This window comes from Nylanderia fulva, unplaced genomic scaffold (genome assembly GCF_048542155.1).
Source record: "Nylanderia fulva isolate GAGA-0341 unplaced genomic scaffold, ASM4854215v1 Scaffold7, whole genome shotgun sequence".
Lineage (NCBI taxonomy): Eukaryota > Metazoa > Arthropoda > Insecta > Hymenoptera > Formicidae > Nylanderia > Nylanderia fulva.
The window spans coordinates 3653991-3675424 of NW_028190807.1; the positions used below are offsets into that span (position 1 = coordinate 3653991).

General features: G+C 31.3%; 1 protein-coding gene across 2 annotated transcripts in view; it reads right to left on the minus strand.

Annotated features, from left to right (window-relative positions):
* Window positions 1-11931, minus strand: part of kek5 (leucine-rich repeat, immunoglobulin-like domain-containing kekkon 5 protein) — a 213406-nt gene extending 201475 nt beyond the window's left edge. For both annotated transcript variants that reach the window (XM_029316135.2, XM_029316134.2), the window contains exon 1: window positions 11261-11931. The gene's annotated coding sequence lies outside the window, so the exon portion shown is untranslated. The remainder of the gene's footprint in view (window positions 1-11260) is intronic.
* Window positions 11932-21434: the final 9503 nt, after the last annotated feature.

A 21434-nucleotide genomic window follows, 5' to 3' on the forward strand; every position in this document is an offset into this window, starting at 1 on the left:
ACTTCTACTAGTACACAAATTAATATGTACACGAAAAAATCTCATTTATTTTAACTTGCAAGTGAAATAATATCATACTTTTATACGCAATGCATTTAAATTATATTCTTGTTATGTAAATATAATATTCATACTAACTAAGAACGACGCTAATGAGAATGAGGGGATCTTATGTACTATTTTTTTCTATTTTAAACAAATTAGACGCGATGAAATTTTGTAGCGCTTTCATTTTCAAGAAATTTTATAGAAAAGTATTTCATGAAGAGATAAACGATCTACAATTCGATATAAGATACTGCCATATAGTGTAATCATTGTTAAACTGTACGTTGAGATATTAGGTTAATGAATGAACGAGTTCAATAACGATGTGTTAACATTCTTACATTTGCACTTCGAGAAGGTTTAAGTACGGCTTAAGCTCTTGCGCAAATTTCTTCGAAACTAGAACGTTCGATGCGTTGCATAAGATCTGTTTAAAGATATGTAAGAAACGTTAAATGCGATACATTATCGCATGACGTGTATTTAAACCATTGAATAATACAAAGAATACTTGTGCTTATAATCCATTGTTAATATCTACAAATATTATAATCTTTTAAATCTTGTTCTATGCTCATTTTCAATGTAATTATATAATACCTACATGCATTTTACACATAATTTCTAATCAAATATAATGAAAAATGTATTCAATGCAAATATGATTCAGTAGATGAAAGAGAGAGAAAGAGAGAAGGAAAGAATTAAATTGTGATATTTAATTGCATATGTTATTCGAGCAAAAAATTCATTAAATCGATATAGCAACTCCCATTGCGGCATGATTAAAAAGATTAATTTACTCGATGTATATATGTAATAACACGTCTGCTTCAGCAGCATATAATCACAATAACAATTATGATAATCGAGGTAATTACGTTAATAGCATGAGACTCGAAACTTCATTAATTATATATAATATAATCTCACTACATCTGCCATATAAATAAAAAAAAATTTATGTGTTATTTTCCACCGATATTCTTGTATTATTTTTATCGCGGGACAACGCAGCCGAAATGTACCATGATAAACGCACATTCAGGGAGATTATAGCTACCTATACTAAATCCAACAACAATTATCGGCTTTGTTGCGTGAAAGCCTTGTTATATGGCTATGATAAAGCGGTCCAATTTTTCAAACATGTTTTTCTCTTCTGATCAACCAGTAAAACTTTTCAGATCGTTGATATATTGTTTACAAAAGGACACTGTTGAATGGTAGTCAATAACATCCGAATAAAGAACGAAGAATAAACACAAACTAAATTTCAAAATGTAGTAATATGTACTGATTTTTTAATAATTTTTCAGAGAAAATATACTTCCATCTTAAATACTGCCGTCTATAATTTTTACACTTTTGATACTGATAAATTAAATTACATGTTTGATATAATAAAATATAATTAAGAGTGAAAAATAGGTATCTCTATGAAATAACTCATTTAAAATTTCAATATAATTAATAGAATTTCAGGACCTTTTCCCAACAAATTTAATATGCTTAAAAGACTTTTAACAATTAGACAAAAAAAATAAAAATTTGAATATATTTGAAAAGCAATTTTCATTAGGTATACGAAAATTGATACTATATAATTCTCAGAGATCTCAGAAATAAGATTTTATTAATCATAAATTCTAATTTGAAATTTTTAAATTGGCAAAATGTTCACTATATTACGCGTTTATTGCCATAATCGTACATCGTATACCTATATTATTAATATCCATTTATAAGAATTCGACGCGAAAGAGAAACATAAAACGTTTCCTTCTTTGTGAGGATTAAGATGTAATAACAATCTCTCCTCGAGATCGGATCGCAAATTTAAGATGTGTCACAATGCCGAGAATCTTGTTAGATTACATATTGTTAATAAAAAGCTGCAGATGCAATGAGAAAGAGAGAGAGAAAGAGAGAGAAAGAAAGATGATGATGAAAGCTAAGCTAATTTCCAGCATAATATTTTTCTTTCAGCACTTGGCGGCTTGTCGCCTTTATTTGACGCCGTCAGAGGAAAATCCAAAGTAGCTCATTCTAGCATAGGAATAAGAATTATTATTCGAAGCACGATGAAGTCTCATAAGTCTTACATTACGCGCGCACGAGGATTGTAAATCGCACTGACAAGGCATAATGATTCTGACGTGATCGTATTAAAAATTCATAGTTATCCCGCGTCGTCTCGTCCATTACGAACGATCGATGAGGATTTAGGAAGCTTCAGTTCAATCCGATCCTTTCGTGGTCCATTCGTTTCGACGACTAACATCGCGAGTAAAATGACAGAGGAAGAAGAAAGTAAGATTTGGTGAATAAAGCAAAACGAACCTTGCAAAACATCCAAGTCTTGAATTTCCTTTTTTATATATTTGAAATATAATATAGAAGAGAACTCGAACAAGAGAAAAACATGAAGAGACAGTACTGCTTATGGGTTTGAAACGGATTTCTTGTCGTTAAGGAAAGTAAATAAAGCTAATAGAGCAAGACAATGAATCGAGAAGCTGCTTGGGGATAAATTCAAGAAAATTATAATAAAAGCATCGGTTGAAAATGCCTTATCGTTGTGATTGACGACTCCGTGTTTCGTTATGACGCTCGATAAGTCCTCAAAGCTACGTCACTAATGATCCGATGTATAAAGAGCGTTATATACCTAAATAAAACATCCCGTACGTAGAAAGAGCGAAAGAGAGAGAGAAAGAGAGAAAAAGTCTCCGCGAACCTGGTCGTTTTATCAGTCACGTAGATCTCCATTGCGTGCTGTTCCTATATTCTACGGCCACAGTCAACGGTACCACACTCGGAGTGGACTTTAAATCAGATTACAGTGTGCACTTTCCCGCCAACAGAAGTGAAAACACGCACGTATATACGACGTGTAATATACGTGTATAAGGGATGAGATAGAGAGAGGGGGTGGCAAACAAGCTGCGTCGAATCGACGTACGTTTCGCGCTACTAGAACGAACCGCGCCAAATTACGCAAATACAAACACACGCACGATAAGATAATTAATTTCTTCGAGTAAAAGATTGATCCCGTATAATACATAATGAAAATACTACTAAAACGCTTCACATTGCCCTTTCATGTCCGCACGATTACAGAGCAATATCCGATGCGTCCATCCCATCTGCGTCTATATACTATATAGTGTATAGCGCATAATAAGCCTAGAGACTTAATCAGGGTAAGTGCCCTTTATGGAATGTGCATAATGTAGCGCTGTCTGTCAATGTAACACGTAGTTATTTATGGCAGAAAATTGTTCTTGTTTTATCTTCCATTAACACGGTGAGGTCAATCCATTTCATAGATATTTTATTAAATATCGTAAAAACAACGCTTGCTCTTAGCTAATCATTCATTTTTCAAATATCTATGTGTAATTACGTAACTGTAATTCTACTGCAAAGTTAAGCAACGAGTTATGCATTTTTGGATAAATATTCATCCTCTCATTAATACATTTTGTTACTAAAATAAAATTAATCTCTTTCCATCTCTAGCATTATTTTTTTTTAACAACTTACAAAAACAATTTATGCTGATCTTAAATTCGTGCCAGTTTCTACTCTGGACATTACGTGCCTAACTGACGCTATTCTTTAAAAGATAAAATGTTCCCATGGTCAACGCAGCACTTTTAAAAACGCTGCTTTTTAAATTGCGCTGAATTGTGCAAAACTTGTGCTGACTCGTATCGTAAATAATCTCAGTGAACATTATAAAGAAACAATACAAAGAAAATTACTTTGTATTATATTTTTTTTAGTTTTGTAGATTGATGGAGCATATTATACAATATAATTAACGCGTATCTCAAATAAAAAAAAATTCATATCCTTCATTTAATGTTATATTACATGCGCACACGAATATATTATAATATAAAATCTGAAATCTATTAAAAACTATAATATCTTATGATTCTATATATCTTATTACTTTTATGATTTCTTACATATGTTTTGCTTATACAATTAAATAATTTAATATCGCGTGTTAGAAATACCTATCGAGCGTTATTGAATCAATATCAATATCTATGTGGTCAACGATTTATTACATTTCACATCTTCGATGAGAATTCTTTTAACTTACAAATCCTACCGCGTTCGAAATCCATTAAAGGAAAATCCCGGCGCCTTGACTCGGTCGACTTAGCGCACTACTCGACATTCGAAGAAAAAGCAACGATTTACGGCTTTCTGTGAAAATGTTATGTCTACCCGACGTTTCTATTTCAGCAATTTCCAACGGACTGCCGACTGTGAGGTAACGACGGTCATCGGTGCCACAATCGGCAAGCGTAAACTACCGTCTCCGATCTGGTCACGAGATAACGTCACGGCGGGCGACAAGAACCGGCTGATTCCGAAGAAACGTTTTATCGTCGCGCAATGCGTAGCGATGCGCACACAGCCGCAGATCGTTAAAGTCATAGTAAATCGCTCTCTAGCATTCGATTTCACGAATGACTTTTCAAAACTATGTTATGAATCAGGGATTCCTTCTCGGAAGGTTGATGACTATTTTAGCGCAAATGACGCGAAATAAAGCGTGACTAATGATTGCGGTCTGATTTGTATACGCGGAATATCGAAAGATGAGCAACATCGAACATTAAAGACGCATATACCAAAGTAGAACAAAAAATCTCTCGTTTATATTATAATATATAATTATAAATAAAAGCGATTAATCAACAGATAAAAAATATAGTTCATTTATAATTTCGTCGGTTTCAACATTTTTTTTTCTTATTATAAATTTGTCTCTTATATTATAAATGGTCCTCTTTTAAAAACAATATTTTGAAACTTACGATTTTAATAATAACGTAGGATGAGCGATGAAAATAATTTATATATGTATCAAGATTGTGTATTATCTAATAATATCCCTTAACTCATATGTAAGCGGAACAATTAATGTACTATAAAAGAAGGATTATGTCTCGCAGAACATGTTTCTATGCTACACAAATTTGAATTTTAAAGTTTGTAGAATATACATATACATACATAGAGTTGGAAATAATATCTGCTCGCATAATACGAGCTGTCGTTTCTAATCTTGTATCTAAAGTATAAAACCAAATTGTATTATGAATCTTTCGTATAATATGTGCGCGCATATCAGGCTTTATAATAATCTCTCAAATAAGCTTTACAAAGCTTTTATATGAGAAAAAATGCTGCTAAACGTTATCATTTTCTAAATTATTTGTTTATTTTTTATTTATTTCCTTTATATACTATAATACAAATGTAAAATTTATCTGACTCTTTTCATCCTCATAAAAGAAAAAGATACCAACTATGGACATAAATCACTGTTCTATTTTGTGCTCTTTCCTTTTTATTTTTTTGTTATATTTTTCGTTTCCTTTTCTATAGATAGATATTCCTTTATATACGATTTTTCTTTTATATTTTGTCCAATATTTTGTTTCCGCTTTGACCAAGATTTTTCCAAGAATATACGTAACTAAATGCCATGTTGGTATATATATATATCTAAAGTTTTAACCCTCACTTATTTTCTACCTGACTCCTTTTTTTTGAATGGCAACATAGGCGCGGTAGACTGAGAAGCCTCTACACGAAGATACATATGATCAGAGAACACGCACGACATTCAAGGCAGGGCAATGTGAATTGGATGCTCACGCATGATTCATACACGTATCTTATCATAAGACTCGTGATGCGTCACGATGGCTAAGAGCGAAGAGAGGAATAAGGCGAGACGACTTGAGTTCAATGACGTAGTCGATTTATGGTCAAAACAGATTGCCGTGCCAATGCATCTATACATATATGCAACCGGATATGTAATTCGATATTGTGCTCTATATTATACTTCAAGTAAAATAATACGAATGTTATATTAGGAGAAAAATAATTCAAAATATTATTTATATCGCTCATATACAGCGCAGATAGATTAATTATAATAGACGTTATGGTGGCATATAAATATTTCTACTTGATATAAATATATGCAACACTATTATTGTTACGAAGATGAGAAACATAAAAAAAGAAATGTTATGTTCATTTCCGTTTTAAATATCAGCATCTTTTGTTAGATTATATCGTGAAAATAATCTCGAGAAGTATATTTAACCTGCAGTGTTCAAATTTTAAAAATATAAAAAACCACTCCTCAATGTTTAAAGTCGACCAGACTGGCAATAATTTATTATAAATAATTATTTATTGAATTATAATTTTTTATTGAAAGACGATTCTACGTATAGATCACTTAATAGGACTCCGCTGAGCACGAGGGTTGCTAATTTATTAAAATCTTGGTTAGATAATAAATTAATAGACGATAACACATACAGACAATTGAGGTGTACGAATGGTAATTTGCCTCGTGCGTATGGTTTACCAAAGATTCATAAGGTAGGTTACCCTCTCCGCGTCATAATTTCAACTGTAGGAAGTCCTATTTACAACATAGCATCCTTTTTGAGTGAGATACTACAAAATGCAGTCAATAAACCTCGATCTCATGTCAAGGATAGTTGGTCCTTTGTGGAGATTATTAAAGACAGAAACATCGACGACAGCCATGTTATGATTTCGTTGGACGTGACTTCACTTTTTACTAACACCCCTTGGGAATTAATTAAAATAGCAATAGAAAACCGATGGGATGACATCTCACAATTTACTTCGTTTAGCCTTGCGCAGTTTTTACACGCCATTGACACGGTTATGCGCTCAACGAGCTTCGTTTTTGACGGAAAATTTTACGAACAGGTTTTCGGTTCTCCGATGGGGTCTCCATTGTCTCCGATTCTTTCTGACATTGTTATGGACGATTTGGAATCATACTGTTTGCGTCAATTGGATTTCGAACCCTATTGTTATTTTAGGTACGTCGATGATATTTTTTCAATTATTCCGAAAGAAAAAATTGAGGATATGCTTCGTGTGTTCAATGGTTTCCACACTCGACTTAAGTTTACGTTCGAACTAGAGAAAAATTGTTCTCTGAGTTTTTTGGATACGAACGTTATACGTATCGGTGGTAGATTGACGACTAATTGGTACCGAAAGCCTACGTTTTCAGGCCGCTATATTAATTTTCTGTCAAATCATCCTATGAGATATAAAATTAGTGTGATTACAAGCCTAGTTGATAGGGCTATTTTACTCGCTGACCCTATTTTTCATGAAGAAAATATTAATTTAATCAAAAGAATCCTTATTAATAATTGTTACCCGTTAACAATTATTAACAAAAACATCAATAAAAGACTTCGAGCGATTAAATTTGGCGGTAATCTTAACTCGCCCAATCGAAATAAATTTGATACGCGAAATTGCATTGTGTTACCTTACATTAAAGATCTTAGCGAGAATATTACGCGTTGCATCAATAAAAGTGGAATTGATGCTTTGTATACTGTCCCAAAAAAATTGGACACGTTGATAAAAAGAGGTAAAGATGGGATCGAAAACTTAAAAAGAACTGATGTTGTTTATAAAATTGATTGTGCGAATTGCGATTCGGCTTATATAGGACAGACAAAGAGACATTTAGAAACGCGCATTAAAGAACATAGAAATAACATAAAAAAAGACAAGACATTGCATTCTGTCGTTAGTTTACATCGGACTTGCAACGATCATGAGTTCCGTTGGGATTCTCCGGTGATTCTGCATGAGGAAAAACAGACAAGAAAAAGAGAAATTGCAGAAATGTTTTACATAAAAAAACAAAGAAAAAGTATTAATTTACAGAAAGATACGGAGAATTTCAGTGGGATTTATGATCGTGTTCTTGACGTTATTTAAGTCGTTTTATATTTATTTTTTTTTTACTTTTAATTTTATTTTTATTTTTATATCCACCTATTTATTTATTTTTATTTATTTGACTTTATTATGACGATTTAAATTACGAAAGACACATTTAGTTTCGTCTCTATCTTCTTAACGCTTAGTGACTAAGATTCTTGTGAACAGTTAACATCTATTTAATATGTGCTTACTTCTGTCAGTCTTGCATTGTTCATCAAAACAAGCGTTAACATTGTCGGTAGTTTGCATAGAAGTTGATTTACTGTTTTAAATTTGGTATGTAACACATTTTTGTTTTTAAATGTATAATTAATTGTTGCGAATAAGTGTATTAAATTATAATTATTTTGATTGAACTTTTTATAGATGTACTTGAAAAGGGCTGCAATGACAGCCGAAACGTTGTTGTATTTCAAATAATTATTTATAATAAATTATTGCCAGTCTGGTCGACTTTAAACATTGAGGAGTGGTTTTTTATTAATTATTACTGGCAACCTTAAGGATTATTATTTATTTAAAAATATAGTGTGTAAATATTGAAAATTAACTACTCTCCTTAATATAGCGCATACATTTCCATATTAATACAAACCGACAAATAAAAAAATGCTACATATATGTATTTCTCTTCAAAATACAATCAGGATGCATATAAAAATATCAAACTGCAATTTCAAATTTTCAGGTACTAAAATTGTATACATCTATCGAAATGTTATTGAAACAGAAATGAATGTTTCAATTCGTTCACAGATCGATGAATAAATCACTAGGTTAGCATATAAATTTGCTAGAAAATAGGATAGACAGATATTTGATAATGAATTCTATAAACTTTTATCGGAACAATGCCATACTATTTTATTATCAAATATTTTAACTTATTCTTTGTATATCTCCAAATTTCCAATTAAAATAACAGGAAATTATTTTATAAAATTGATTACTGTTAATTAATGTATTATTGATAAAATTTCCTATTCGACACATAAGTATTAGAAAAGTAGTATGCATATATATTTGTCATCTGTCTTTCGGACATTATCTTTGCCATGTTTGATAAACGAAAGTGCTTTGTCGAAGAAATTGACTTTTCTCTTTACATTTGAAACTCTTCTAAATTGCGAGATGAAACCTTATAATTAAATGCTCTACGAAATTGTCGACTCTTGCTCGCTATCCAGCGACTCGATTGTCGTTTTAATAGAACGGTTCGGTTGTCTCGACTTTCAATGAAGGGAAGGAAGAGAGCTTGTACAAATAACTGCGTTTATAATATTGCAAAGCGGATCTCGCTCATCCTAGGGAGAAAGTTCCTCGAACTTGATAATAACGTATATTCGGAATTGACAACGCGCACCAATTATGTTGGCAAACTGACTCGTAGTTCTTGTCATCTCGGGAAGCGGCAGTGTATAACGACGTTTGTTTACACAAAATACGCGGTAAACTTCTCGCCAATTATTCATGTTTGATCATCGAAATAATTTAACGATATTGGATATAAAAAAATTGTGTGTGTATGCTAAAAACCTATATAAAAATTTAAAAAATACTATATATTATATGCGATATAAAATTTTTTCTATTGAAAAAGAACACTCACTCAAATAAAGTAAGTATACAGTAGAGATCAAAACAAATTTTTATTCGGTCTCTAGCTCTCGAAAAGTTTGATATCTTATTTCATGCCAATTGCAATAGATTGATCGCTTCTGCGAAAGAATTGATATCTTGTATCGAAACTGTTGTTCCAAACAACGACTTACAGAAGATTGATATATGTAAATATTAGAAGAATATTTCCAGACCTTTTACACACGGACAAATATTATTTTATTGATCCTACCTTTCTATTATGCATCACGAGAATTTCAATAATTTCCAAAACATATTCAGTTATAAAATATGCATTATAATAAAACATTAGAAATTATATTTTGCAATTGCGTTTTAGATAAAATAAAAATAGAAAACGCAATTAATCTTCATTTTATTATTATCTTGAGAAAATTGTATTTTTTGCAATATAAGAACTCTCAAATATTTTACGTCTACACAATAATTGAATAAAATAATTTTAACATTGATAAGATAGACGCAAACTTTCAATAAAAAAAGCTTGTATAAATTAAATTATTAAAGCTTACATGGCAAAATATAATTACAATATACATATATAATCTTATGTAAGTACAAAAATATCAATTAACTATCCATATCGCGAAGGAATGCTAACGCAAGCACATAAATATAAACCTCCGAAAAAATTCGATAACACGAGGCACCAAAGACTCGCAAGATTGAATAAGTACTTATGTATTTACTAATGTTTGCGTATGTCTGAATCAACGTTTCTTCCATTTAAATAAAGTTTATTTCATATATGATTGTTAAATCTCTATAAAATAGCATGATATATCTATATCGGTGCTATATCCATTGAATCTTCTATTATTATCCATTGAATAAATGCATTCTACATGACAGTCGATATTAATTGTAATTCTCGACCGATCAAAAATATTCAAGATTTACGCTACATAATTTAAATGTTCGGATTCTGTTATTATTCTCGCGCAGACGATCAATAAATCGGCATACTCTTGATTCGATATAAACAACCGTATTTTTACATATATGTGGCACTCAAATTTTTGAAATATTTATTCTCATTATATTAACATATGTCAAAATATTCTCGACGCGTATTAATCATTAAATCACAAAAATTCCATATTATATTGAGAATGAAAATTACATTTTCTGTCGGACGTTTGAAATGTAACGTATAATATTTTATACGCTTTCTCTCTTTTTCTCTCCCTCACTATTTTTTTCTTCAAATCTCACATAAGAGAAATAAATTTTCAGCTTACGGATGATCGAATTTAATATTAGATACGCGGTTAGAATACGATTCAAAGGCGAGGAGCACGGATTGTGCGGTCTTGCGACGAGATGATATCGTCGTCGTGCGCGGCCGAGCGAGGAGCAAAGCCGAGAAGAGCGTCGCTGGAAGAGTCGAAGACAAGAGAGAGATTCCGAGAGATCACGCACGAGGTTCACCGCTCCGGACGAGATTCCATTCCGGGCGAGACCGCGTTACACGAAAATGAACACGGCCGGTGTGCATCGCCTCGTGTGCCACGGACCGTAACGTAAGATAAGCTCGATCGGCGCTCTCGTGATGTCCGAGCGGAAGAGAGACAGAAATCGTATTCAGAATCGTACACGTGCGAATATACACACACGTATATATTATATAGGTACGGTGGCACCTTCGTTTTAAACTTCGTGCATCCGTCTCGCGACGAAGGAAGCCTCGAGGGAAACGAATGAAAAGAAAAAGATTGGCACTTACCATAGACGTTTGTCCGGATCTCCGTATCCATCAATCAAGGCAGCGACAATGTCCTTCGCGTTCCTTCTCTCTCAGCACGTCCCCACAACAGCTTTGCTCCTTTGTCTCTATATTTCTTGCCTCACAATTCCTGTTGCTTTAATCTCACCAAGGACGCACTAGCCGAGACACATCGCGATACTATATGAACTTGGCTACAAAACCGACACTCCCGTACTCCGAAATGTAGCGTAACGGTCGTTCAAACGTGGCGCAAGGCGTCACGCTATTCCGCGCAACCGACACATATATATACACTACACACACACGCGCGGAACATGGGTCACCGAGGAAACAACGTATACCGATTACGGAACAATGCGCGAAACTAATACAGTCGCACCAAATAATCGTACGCGCAAATACTGTACTGATCTCGCGCGACAATGCGAAATCGAGTATCGGTATGGCGCACGCCAATGTGTAACGCACGTACGCATAAATAGATCGGTGAGATTCTTTCAAGGGCAATCCTTCTCACGCTACGCACTGCATCGTGCTTGGAATAATCGGCGCAGCTTGTGCGTTCTCTCGCTGCAAGAGAGGGAGAGAGAGAGAGAGAGAGAGAGAGAGAGAAAGAGATCGGCGTCGACGCGACGCGACGCAACACAACACAACGCAAACCACGCGCGCGACTGACTGCGGTGAACTGAGCCTCGAGTCGAGACGCCGAGTCGCGGCGGCGGCGCGCGCTCCGATTGGCGCGCTGCCGACTGCCGCGCCACCCGATTGAGCGGCCGATACCGAAAGCAGCGGCAGCGTCTTTAATCGTTCTTCGCGCGCGCTTTGACCTTCGACTCTTCGACGCATATCGGAGTGATACACAGAAGAGCTATACATATGTATGTGTGAGAAGATATACCTGTGTATATAGAAGATGGCGATTGACGACGGACCAGGAGAGGATCGCGAAACATTGATGTGAGTATAGACTTATGGATTTTCTAACATTTTTTTACAGAATTCTCTTTCGAACATTGCTTCATATATGACTCAATGGAGAAGTTTTCAAACGATAAAAAAATATCGATAAATAAAATTGTATTCGTATCCCGCGTAAGTGGAAATCTCGATATCATATTTCCAATTGAGATTTTTACTCGACGAGAATGTCGTATGTGATTGATCTTAATGGACAGGTCTGTTGATAAAGCTGTGTTAACGGGGTTTTAAATTTTGTGCATAGATTTTTTTAAACGCACAAAATCGATTAGTTGCCTGAAAATTTAACTTTCTTGATAAACATACGTGAACATTTGAATATACATAAATGCATGTATATGTATATAATAAGTAACCAATAAATTATAAATTAATTCTTGTAAAGATAATATTTACCTCGGATAAATTTTGTTTTAATATTTTAGTGCGCCGCGTGCGATTTGTTTGTTTATAATTGTTTACACCTATGCATATATACATACATACTTTTGATAATATATACATAAATTAGGGACTATCTACAAATAAACACTTCTTATGAAACAAAACTGTCTGATATTGAGAACACATATTTGCACGGAATATAATTATTAATTAGCGAATCCGAAACAATACCTAATTACTGGTTGTTTTTATGTTGAATAATATTAAATGATTATTGTTACATTTTACATATCACAATGCAGTTAAGTTCGTGTGTAGGCATAGTGTTATGAATTCAATGCAGTGCAGCGATTAATTAAACTTTGAATTTTCTGCGAACAAGATTATAATGCATAACACAATTGCATTATCGAGAGAAAGTAGTTAGATATTTTATTGCAGGATCAAATCTATCTCATTAAAGAGTATAGTATACAAAATTAATACCTAATCAAACCATCACATACCAATGCTCAAGCTCGTATGACAATAAAAACAATGATAAATTATTAAATTAAGGCTATGTGTAACGAGCAATACGATATTATTTTATTATTTAGAAGAAAATTCTTAATTTGAAATAATAATTACACAAACGTTTCGAGCTCTACTTGCTCCTCTTCAGTGCGCAAAAAAAAATAGTGATAATAAATAACGATAATAAATAAATACATAAAATTCTAATAAAAAATCCGCAATACATAGTCAATATAAGTTATATAGTTAAGTCATAGTTAAAACGCAAAATATATTTACAATGAATTGAAACCATTAAAATAGTTCAACAAAGTAAGAACCCAATTAGAAGCAGAATGATTCGTCCGGTTATTCATAAAATATTTTAGAATTATTAATAAAAACTCGGAGTGACACTTATACATTGCTCCAAACGAACCACTTATCGTTATTTGACGAAAGTCCCTCGATCTGGCAATGATTATGTCCATCCTCCTGCCAGATCGAGGGACTTTCGTCAAATAACGATAAGTGGTTCGTTTGGAGCAATGTATAAGTGTCACTCCGAGTTTTTATTAATAATTCTAAAATATTTTATGAATAACCGGACGAATCATTCTGCTTCTAATTGGGTTCTTACTTTGTTGAACTATTTTAATGGTTTCAATTCATTGTAAATATATTTTGCGTTTTAACTATGACTTAACTATATAACTTATATTGACTATGTATTGCGGATTTTTTATTAGAATTTTATGTATTTATTTATTATCGTTATTTATTATCACTATTTTTTTTTTGCGCACTGAAGAGGAGCAAGTAGAGCTCGAAACGTTTGTGTAATTATTATTTCAAATTAAGAATTTTCTTCTAAATAATAAAATAATATCGTATTGCTCGTTACACATGGCCTTAATTTAATAATTTATCATTGTTAGTATAGTATAAATTTCGTTGTTTTATATTAAATAATTCAAGAGATGAGAGTTTCGGTACTATTATATATATATATATATATATATATATATATATATATATATATACGTTTCGAGAAATATATATATATATTGTATGTATATATATATATATATATATATATACTAGCTTTTCGGACCGCGCTTCGCGCGGTCCTCATATAGCCTATATTAAATCCGTTTTAACACAACAAATTAATTCTTTTTTGTATTACCGCGAACTACTTCCACATTTGTTGTCTGTCAAAATGTTGTGTATAAAATATCTGGGAGAAAGAAATAGATAACATAGTAGTCATCCACAAAAAAATTTAAACATTTATTTTGGTTAATATATACTTTAAATATTTTTTTTATTACTTAATTATTATATCCTTTTTTACATTTTACTCAATTTTTTTTTATTTCTAATGTACCCACCGCTAACACGCTATTATTAGCTCTCATACAATATCATAATTCTTCAATTTACAAAATTTCCCTGTATATTACATTTTTTGTAAAACATTTTTCACTTTCTTCAATTAAATGTCCTTGATTGCTACATTCATCAATTTTAATTTTTACACGTTCTCTTTTTGTTGCTCTAGAAAATGCCACATAAAATTGACCATGAGCAAATACAGGATGTGGCAAATAAATTCCAATTTTTTCTAAACTTTGTCCTTGTGATTTATTTATTGTCATAGCAAATGACACTCGAATAGGAAACTGTCTTCGTTTAAACTTAAATGGCAATTCCAAATCATTTGTAATTAAATCTATCCTCGGAATCATGACAATTTGTCCTCGAGCAGGACCTGTTATAACTTCTACATAAATTATATTATTTTTCAAATTATCCTTGCACTGGGGACGGTGGAAAATGTTCAAAAGGTTTTCCAAAAGAATTTTGTGATAAAACTAATGCTAATGTAAATGGATATCCCATCTATCAACGTAAGAATATTGGAATAAAATACATCGTTAGAAATAAAGAAGTGGTGTGACCAAGTCAATAAATGCGTATGCACATGGGTGCATGGGTGGATAAATAGGATGATAAAAATTTGTTAAAATCATAGTAGCCATCCCCGACAAAATTTGAGTACAAATTTCGAAAAAATCTGTGAATAAATGTGTGAATGCGTAGGTGGAGGTGTAACACTTGAAAAAACCACATCGTCATCATCTCCACAAAATTTGCAACATTTTGGTACCAATTTAAAAAAAATCGGTTCATAAATATGCGATTGCGTAAGTGGGTGCGTGGGTGGAGGCGTAAACTTAAAAAAATAAAACAGCAGTTTTCTCAGAAAAGTTGCAACATTTTGGTATCAATTTTGTAAAAATTGGTCCATAAATGCGCATGCATTTGTGTGAATGCGTGGGCGGGTGCGTGGGTTGAGATGTAACACTTGAAAAAACCGCATCGTCGCCATCTCCAAAAAATTTGCAACATTTTGGTACAATTTAAAAAAAAATCGGTTCATAAATATACATTTGCGTGGGTGGGTGTGTGGGTGGAGGCGTAAACTTAAAAAAATAAAACAGCAGTTTTCTCAGAAAAATTTACAACATTTTGGTACTAATTTCGTGAAAATTGGTCCATAAATGCGCATGCGTGTGGGTGAATGCGTGGGTGGGTGCGTGGGTGGGGGTGTAACACTTGAAAAAACCGCATCGTCGCTATCTCCAAACAATTTGCAACATTTTGATACCATGTGTTCAGAAATATTGCAAAAAAAGAAACATACCCTCCTCTGAGAAAAAAAAAATAAAAAAATTTAAAAAAAAAACCCCACAGCAGCCACCCCCGAAAAATTTGCAACATTTTGGTACCAGTTTCACGAAAATCGGTCCACAAATGCGGAAGTAGTTCGCGTACATACATACAGACAGACGGTGCTTATATATAAAGATATATATATATATATATATATATATATATATATATTTCTCGAAACATCTTTTGTCTTAATTTTTTTCTAATGAATATTGACATAAATTTCAAGATGACAAAATTAATTGTATAGAAAGAGATTAATTTAATAGAAAAATAGTTCAATATTAATCAGAAGAGAAGTTTGACAAGTAAACTTTATCTTTATTCAACAAAATCTTTATCAATCTGAAGAGAAACGATAAAATCGTTTATTTTATGATAAACTTTAAAGGTTCTTTTTCCGAAATTATTAAAATTTATGACAGCGTTTCATTATAACACTCTTACGTGCATCAATATAGTGCTCCTTTCAATACAACAATATTAACAATGTATCAGTTTTATTCTGACGTAACTACTGGATGATGCGATAAATACATTTATTAGTATCAATTGAATAAATTATGTTTCTCATTCATCGCACTCGCCGTTCGCTCGTATTCCCACCGTTCATCCCCTTGCTTCTCTCGCCCTTTTTCAATCCTTTCCACCCAGTTGCTTTCTCTCGGTTCTCCCTTTAAGCACGTAGTAATTTGTAGCAACGGGTAATAAATTATTTAAACGCGTTTTTTTCAATATAAAGGAAATATTAAATCATGCATTTTGTAACGTACGAGAGAACACATCAATATTTCAACGATAATTAATTGAATTATATTTGTTCTCAAATATGTACAAATTTCTCAATATAAAAAAATTGAATTTTTTGTCAGATATGTCATTTTTATTAAACCCACTTTATTTTTTATATTTTATTTATTTTTAAAGAATATTAAAACAAGATAGATCATATTTTTATTAGATATACATATAATAACTAATTGCAAATAAGTCATTTATTTTTTTAATATATTATTATTTATATAATATAAATAATAACTTACTTATATATAAGTAATAACTAGACTAATGTTAAAATGAAATAACGTACGACAGATATATGACAATCAATAAACGCATTAAATTTGCATCACCGAATTTCATTTAATTTAAATAAATCGCATTATATTTCAAATATTGTGAATTAGGTATTATTACGTTTCACAATGTCATATGAATGGATAAACATGAACTAAATATGAAGTTTGTAAAATCTGTCTCATCGTACATATTTCGAATTACATATTTTTACATAAAATATTAATTCAACGTACATTCTGTTACATCAAATTAAAAAAAATAAAAAACAAGTAACTACTGCGAATCTTCCAAATCAATACCTATGTAAAAGTAAAGTTACAATATTTTATATTTTGCTAAAAAAGCTTTCTCATTTCAACATTTATACTAATGTATGATTATTTATGATAATGTATGAACGAGAGAATTACAAATGAACTATAGATGAATTACAGATAAACTACAAGCTTTTTTTATCAAGATTTTCTGCTAACAATATAAATTATATTTTTATTAATTTAAATTTTTTAAATGTACGATATACGAAAATACACATCAAGTTTTTCAAATATACAATAACACGTACATTTATTCTTAATGCTTCTTCTATATGATCTATGTGATCTATAAAAATGGATGTAATATCACGAAATCATTTGTTTCTTCTGCTAAATTTTTAAACAAAAGACACGCAAAGATACTCGATACACACGTGCTTATGACATGTATATGACAGTAACATACTTAGTATTTAATATTCGTTTCGATCCCTAGTCAGTAAACTGATACACGTCATTGTAGTTTAATCGGACCAGTGGGACTGCTGCGCGCGCTACGGGACAAAGAATATACATATATTCATGTCCTATATGCGAGAGAGTTAATAATAAATTTATATCGATAACAGAGAAATATGACAAAAAGGAGAGGGAGAAAATCATATGTAACAAGATTTATTGTGTAATTGAATTTATTATACATATGTACATGTTATCATTTAGAAAATGCAGGGAATGCAAAATCTGGTTTTGCTTAAACAAAAATTTCTTTTTCAAAAGAGTATTTATAAATCAAAGTTATAAAAAAGTTATGTATTTGCTGAGAGACATGATATTAAATAAACGTAGTTTTTTTTCAAAAATATTATAAAAAGCCTACCTGAATTTGTATTATAAAAAATTATAGTAATTCTTAAAAATGTATCACTGTGATAGCAGAAATCTTGCGTTTCTGGAAACTGTTCCAGTTGCCTTTAATTAATATTAATTGAACAATTACTTGGTCTTCGTTAAGGATGATTCAACATAGTGCGGTGAAGAAGTGAGACAGATAGGAAAATAAATAGCGAGGTGCTCCATAATGAAACCTTTGTAGCAGAAAGAGCTAAGGTAATTTTTCAGACTTGTCTCATAGTTGTCCTTCTGTGTGAAAAGTGGGTGACAACGCTCAAGATGAAGGCGTGCAAAGTTGGAGGTATTTTTATGATTTTTAGAGAATGAGAAATCATGCTGCACGAAATGTCAGAGACAAACTGAATATATAAAATAGGATGACATAATCTAAATAATGCAACATACACAATAATTCTCTTTTTATTAAAATGTACGAAATATTAATCAGATCGAAAAATATAATGTATTTATTGAATGGTATTTATAATAGATAGTCATAAAAATTTTTTAATTAATTTTAAATTTATTTTAGTTTTATTTTAGTTTTATGTAAATTTTACCAATGTTATTTGCATAATAATGTAAAATAACATGAATCTCGATATCGCGGTTTGTTAAATTTATTGAGCTAATGTTCCAGTTACTTCATACTGTTCAGAACTATCAAGAGAATGTAATTAAGCGGAGAATGTAGATTATGTCACGCATATTAAACTTGAGGCACTCGAAATACGTGAGGCTGCTTAACGATACGCATATCTTATTAAATATTTATTCATTTAAACTTACATACAATTACAATATATTTTATTTATATTCGCGAATATTTTATAAATTTATAATAAATAATTTACGAGCATATATGTAGATCGTTTTATCATTTTTATTAAAATATTCAAGATTAATTCTCTAAATATATTTTAATGAATAATAATAAAAATTTTTTAAATAAATATATAGCTATTTAGATTATTAATTAAAAATTATCGTATAATAATATTACAAAATATTATAAATATATTTCCAATTAGTGTATATGTATATACATATATATGTTTGTGTGTAGATGTATAGCTTGATATGAATTATATTTGAATATTGTGCAAATATTTAATATTTTCCTGACATGGTCGGACTTAAATGTGACGTAAACGTCATTATTTGAGGTAATTGTGCAGTTTAATTAAGTTACTGCTTCAATAAACATCGTACTTTCTCTTAACAAAGAAATATTTGCGAACCAATTTGGCTAAGCTTCTAGAACTCACGAGAACCTTTGACTTAGTTTCTTCAGTAAGTACATTACGACAGATAGCATGCTTCTAGATATCCATCTTAGATTAATATCAGATATTAGATTCTTTTTATTGTGCAATTATTTCAATAAGCTGAGTTCTTCATAATATCAACTGAATATAAGAGGAAAAAAATATAGGTAAGCAAAATTAGCGGATTTCTGATTTAAAAAAATTTTTCTAATTAATTATATGATTGTATATGCATATAATAAATATATTTCTTTGATTAAAATATATGTAATACATACAGAATCAATTAAAAATGTTATAATACGAGATAAATAAATGTTAAATGACAAAATATAGATTTTTACATTTTGCTTTATTTATACGATAGCGAGTGAGTTTATGCGACACGAATGAGTTTATCGCATTACAGTATTATAGCGTTAAGCACCTTAGAGACTGTGAATTTATGATGAAGAAGATAGAAGTTCCATTACATTTTAATGATGCTATTCCTTTTCAATGTAATTTAAGTAGATTAAGTTTTTTCTTACAACGCTTATAAGTGCTCTTTAATTTATCGATTTTTGTATTCATACTCTCGATAATTCTTTATTATTACTTATGTCAATTTTTCTATAATGACATATATAATTCTCTCTTTAATATCTTTATGAGAATGTATGATTAAAAATATATCTTTGACGTCTTGCATCTTTTGCGTACAAGAATACTTCTCATTGAAATCTGACTTTTTGTGTTGCTCACACATTATTATTCCGGCTGGTTTTTTGATCTTTCTGCATATTTTAATATCCACATGATAGTTCCGTTCCAGAATTCTCTAACGAATACTTTGTTCTGTTCCCAACGTTTGATAACACGACATAGCCGGAAGGAACGATGTTTAATTTCTCTCTTCAATCCTGCATAACTGCCACTATAAGAAACATTAAGAGTAGCGACACATACGTATGCACACGCGCACGCACACTCACACATATGCACACACACATACACAGACATGAGCTTATGTGCGTTAGCAAAGAGTGGGCTGTTAGTGATAGTGGCTTTGTAAAAGTACCTCCTAGTTTTTAGTTTTACAATACATGCCACCTCCCTTTTGTGTGTCCTCGGTAAAATGATGCGCGCACGGTAAAGCGGAAAGAGGCCGAGCTTTTCAATAAGCTGCTGCTTATCCTCGCCGCGAGAACGGCACAATTAGTTATTACCGTGATCCGCAAACCGACGTTATTATCTTAAAAGCCGCTACTTCGTACAACAGCCGCAAGTTTTCTCGGGGGAAAACGCTTCCACGTAAGTTGAAATATTAGTAGTTCCGTAAATCGCGCCTCGTAAATTTTGACTACTTTCTTATACGAAAAATTGCACATCTGTTATTAATAAAGTGGTATAATACAATTCTATTCTAGTGCGAGAAACTTTGTATTATTTTTTATCTAAAGAACAGAATCATTTTTCTTTTTCTTTTTCATTTAGATTCTTATTTCTAATCTAAACGCGAACGCGCACGACGATATTAATTTTATTTATTATCTAAAAGAAAAATGAGACTTGGATTCGTTTGAGCTTGATATCCAGAAACGAACAGTGTCTTATTATATACACAGATAATCCATATAATAAAATTTCAATCTAATTAAAGTTTTATCGGAAAATGAATACTTATTAGAAAACTAAAAAGAGATAATGCAATAGTGTTGCATGGAGAAAAATAAAAAATCTCTATGATATTTTTAAACGGAAAATAACTTGAAAATAGTTTTTATAAATTAGAATTTGTTATTAATTTAGATCAGATACATATAAGATATAATTATTTTATATATAAAATGAACTCGACAAAAGTGATATGTTGTCAAATATATAGGTATCTATACAATTCTTTTTTTGAAACAATGTTGTATTATTGATTTTAAAATTCTTTTATAACGAATTCACGTAGAAAAAACTAAATATACTTAGAAAGACATCTTGTTTTAAAAATGTTTTTTTCTTTTTTTATATTGTAAATATTTTTAAAAGTTTATTTACTTTTTACGTTTCTTTTCATACATGACATTTATATCTTATTATTAG